We start from the raw sequence: 4,872 nt of genomic DNA, 5'->3' as shown, positions 1-4,872 counted from the left end.
TCTTCACTGTGAATAGAGAAGAAAATGCCAAAAGAGGCTCCTGACAGCCATCGACATTTTTGAGATTGACAGAACTTTCATCCCTTTGCCGTGAATAATCTCCCGGCCACCTCCTGCGGCTCTTTTCCTTAACAAAAGGGCACTCAGGACAGGTTTGGATCTCACAGCAGAGCAAAAGCAGAATCCTTTGCTTTTCTGATGCCTACGAGATCACCAACAAAAAGGGACGCAGGGGTACTGACAGGATAAACAACATGGGAAAAAGCCCAAGACACTGGAGTCAAGTCAAGCAAGGCGGCACGAGTCAGAGAGTGAGTTTTGCATTAAAAAGCTCCAGAAAATAAATAAGAAAGAACAAGTTGAGAAATTACATGTTTGAGCAGAATCACATCCAGCCAAGTCAGTGTTCTGGGATGTCACCGTTGACTGACATGTAGTACATGAAAGTCAGATTCAAAGGCCAACAATGTTACGGGCTTACTGAAGGAAAAGCTAAAGATACGGTCAGTCGCAGCTGCAGACGTGATGTCACAAACCAGGTTCACTTCAGTGCCACCAAAAGAGAGGCCTTGCTGCTGCCCCCATCTCTCCATCTGCTCCTTCCTTCTGCTCCTGTATCCCTGTGCCTTCCCTTGCCCTGACCTGCACACGTTTTAGAGCTCCTTAGGAGCCACATTAACTCCCCAAGCAGACAGGGAACACACCCACAAGAGCAGAGAGTTTCCCACCAGCTTAGAGAGTGAAACGGGGTTGCAGAGAGAGCCAGCAAGCATAAAAGCCGGCACAAGGAAGGAGGCAGGACACTGCACCGGGGAGAAGGAGAGGGGATTTGCCCATCTCCATTCTGTGGCCGTAAGCCGTCCTGCTAGCTCATGCACGTGTCAAACCACACACTCACTTTGCAAGGAGAGCTGCAAGAAACCCCTTCGCTTTTAGAAAGGGCAGCACCCAAGGCACTCTCAGTCAGCTCTGGACTCCCTCGTGCACGTAGAGGCTCACTCTCGCACGGAGGGAGGCTGAGGCTGACGGGCGTCATTCTTTCACTCAGCCAGATGTGGAAGCTAAAGTGATCTCAGGGAAGCGTTACTTGGTGGTCAGAGAAGGGACACCATTGCCTGACACTGCTCGGGTCACATTGTCTAAGGAAAGAGGACAAAGAGTGGGAAGAAGCCAAAGAAGAAGAAATGGAAGAAAAACTATGCTCTGTTGAGAAAAACAGCATCCGCTTTGTTGAACAGCAGGGAAAGATCACAATTATAGAGCTTTTTGAATTACTATTCATGACTGGCTCAGTGACATTTTCCCCAGAAATACAGCCCCCAACAGCCCCGATCCCGTATCTGATGCAGACCACAGATTTCATTTCCCTTTACATGAACAAACCCAAACCCGAGACACATCAGCGTTTGACACTAGAGCCCCTTTACCCAGCTGCCTCCTAGGGTTATTCTCCAACACGACTATTCCTGCAGGCAGGAGCTGCAGTCCCTCTCCAACGCGGCCAAGCTAGCAAAAGCTCCTCAGGTCACTCCTGAAAGTGTGCTCTGTTGCACACTGCTTGGCGTACCTGGACAGGCGGGCGCAGGCGCCGAGTGTCTCAGGGCAGAGCGCACACGCAGCCGTCCCGACAGAGGCAGAGCCCAGGGAAGACAACGTTCCCAGCGCTCCCACAGCGCTGGCCCCTCGCAGCACCAGTTCCAGAGTCACGGAGTCACAAGGGAGAGAAAGGCCTTCCGGAATCCCTGGGGGCAGCTGGTCCAGCCCCTGCGCAGGCAGGGTCCCCCAGAGCAGGCTGCCCAGGGCCAGGGCCCGGCGGCTGCTGAACCCCCAGTGCTCAAACACACCCCTTGCAAACAGCCGCCCGACGAGGGGAGCTGCGGAAACGTTGGCAGCCCACGCGACAGGCCCAGGGGTTTGGGGACTCGCTCCCACCAACTGAAGTATCCTCTCCTCCACGCCAGTAAAACACCACCCCACCAGCAGGGGCTTGTCACCATTCTTCCTCCAAAGCTCTGTCCGACGGCTCACTAGGCAGAAGACACAAAGTTAAGGGAAGCCTGATTAAGTTCGTTTCACTGCCTTAAACCAGCAAAGCCCAGGCACGTGGAAGCAGGAAAACGAGCTGAAGCAGGCAGGGAATGAGGAGCCGCCCTCAGCAGAGCAGGACACGGCACCGTGTGCCCAAAGGCAGGTGACAGCTGCCAGCCAAGGCTGACACAGCCACCCTGACTGATGGGCCTAAGGCGGCACTTGAACCACCGCGCTCAGCCCCACACCCCAGACGGGGGGTCAGCGGTGCCGACAGGATTAAGTCCTGACTGACTCCCGACAACAGACGCTGACGCTGACTGACGCCAGCCAGCTGAGTGCGGGCAGGCGATGCTGGCCGACTGACGCTGGCCGACTCACTCTGGCCGACTGACGCACGGCTCGGGGCCTCCTTCTGCCCTCGCACCTGGGCATCACCCCTGATGGAGCTGGGCGGGCAGAGGGGTCCCTGGCGCGGCCACTCATACCTGTCGGGCAGAGCTCGGGAAGCTGGAGAGGCCCCTGACTAGCAGAGGCGCTACTTAGCGACACGGAGCCGCTACTTAACAGCAGCTGAAACATCAGTGTGCCCTCAGCACTCTGCCAGCGACGCTGAAGGACATTAACTCTATCCCAGCTACAACCGGCACAGCTCTGAAGTTTTTAACCACCTCTCCCGTGGAGAGGAGTGTGGATTAAATGCCCAGCTCCCCGTTGGCTGCAGACCACAGGAAGGCACCAGAGATGGCTCTATAATTTTGTGTGAGGGAAAGGGCTGCGGACAAACCAAACGCGTTCGATATCTAATACTGTAATCACCTGCGCAGTTAGGCTCTCTTCTCAAACTCCTCCTTCCGCCTGTCAAGAGGATTTAACTACATACGTAAAAAGGGAAAAAAGCTTCCTGCCTTTTTTCCCTTTAAGTGAGAAAAGTCCTTTCCTGTTCAGGCTCTGCTTAAGTCTTAAATAGAGCTGGTGACAAAGTAATTCCCTGATCTCCTCTTTCTGCTTTCAGAAGATCAGATGTGATGTTTTGAAGTAACAACCGTGGGAGCTGCACTTACATCCGTCACAGGAACTGTTTCCACAGCAGGCACTAACAGCGGCATCGGACATTGCATCTTCACAAATGAGACACAACAACTCATCTGGACTAGGATCACCAGAGCAGGATGAGGAGGAAGAAGAGGGCGATGGCTCCTCTGGCAAAAAGGGAGGCTTTTCCTTCTTTCCTCGCACAGAAGCTTCCCTGGAGGGGGAGAGGGCCTGGTGGGAGAGAAAAGTTTAAAGATGGCTCAAAGAAAACTTTTCCAAGCTTTGGATTTTATCAAAGGAAGAGAACAGGTGGAATTCTTCTCACTCCACATTCACCTTCTAAAACATAGGCCTTCAGATTAAACTACTCTTCTAGAGCCACAAGACCAGAAGAGGGAGGGGGGAACAATTTTCCTGCTGCAGAACTCTCCCTTTCCTTTGACCAAGCAAGAAATTAGCTCAGACCAGAAAAATAACTTTTGGACAGCTAGAAATCAGGTGAAATGAATCCCACCTCTCCTTTGCCAGGCGGCAAATGTACATTGCAGGCACAGCACCAAGTTAGTCTCCGATCAAGTTCGTCTCTGAGTGATTACATTTTAGAAAGGGAAGGAGCCTGTGTTACAGCTTCTCCAGAAGGAGATCCATGGCAGCAAAACAGAAGTGCTACCAAGCGCAGTTTAAAACAGCCGCTCCTCTCAGCACACAGGAGTGTTTTCTTAATTTACAGCAACAGGAAAAGTTCCGTCCCTTCCACACACGGGAGTTCATAGAAGTCAGAGGGGGGGGACATCTCAGCCCAGCGGCAATTTCTTACGTTTTGCAAGGAGCCTTTGCCACATCAAACAGAACCAAAACGACCTCTCCAAGAGAACGACTCCGCTACAAACACCACCAAAATGCTTTGCAGAAATACACGTTCTTAGCACAGCACAGGTTTAACCAGCTTCCAGGGGCATGAACACGGGGACCACCCTACTGCAACATGAGACAGTATCACAGATTTTAAGATTAAGACGCAATGACAGTGCTTCCTCCCCCGTCACTACAGGCGCTGGCCAGTTCGGTTGCATTGCCACTCACACTTCTGCGCGTGGTTTCTCTTGTTCACTGCTCGGTCAGTCCAATTCATTCCATACTTACGCAGGAAGAGCTGGCATCGCGTATTTCCCACTGCTTGTCAGCACGGCACCCTTTGGGTTGGGATCTTTCCCCTCCACCATGGAACTCCACGGAATTCCTCTGCTCTTTCTATCTCTGGGAACAGGCTCAGAAGTTTTGTCCTGCTAAGAAAAGAGGTGCAGACTTATCTCGTCTGAAGAACCACGTTTAAAATGACATTTCCATGAGTATTTGAAGCAGCAAAAGCCTCTCATCCTCTCATTTTACCCAGCATAAGTGTTGCTCAGCTAAAATACTCCTTTGCCTCAGTGAATAGAGCCGGGATGTTCCAAAGGCTTGGGCAGGGTTTTGAACTCACTCGACATTCTTTGGCTTAACTTCAGGTTCCCTAAGGGCGAAATACCCCTCAGCTCACCATCCACTCAGAGAAGGGGCACAAACCCGCTCCTCCTCCAAAGCGCAGTGCAGGGTGAGAGCTTAATTCCCTGCTCTGGATCCGTCCCTGGGGAAACTCCTATTCGCCACCTGGGTACGAAGGTTGGATTCACGCCTCACGCACACACCTTCAGTGAGTAACGTTCAATGGCATGAATACTCAGCCAGAGGCTTGGGCAATTAAAACACGCAGCTATTCAATAGGTGGGGTCAGCAGCAACATCTTGGTTTTATACGAAATACTAAAAACCG

The sequence above is a fragment of the Phalacrocorax carbo genome, chromosome 26, assembly GCF_963921805.1.
Source record: "Phalacrocorax carbo chromosome 26, bPhaCar2.1, whole genome shotgun sequence".
NCBI classification, from domain to species: Eukaryota; Metazoa; Chordata; class Aves; order Suliformes; family Phalacrocoracidae; genus Phalacrocorax; species Phalacrocorax carbo.
The sequence above is the reverse complement of the archived record's forward strand: the minus strand, read 5'-3'. Positions refer to the sequence as shown.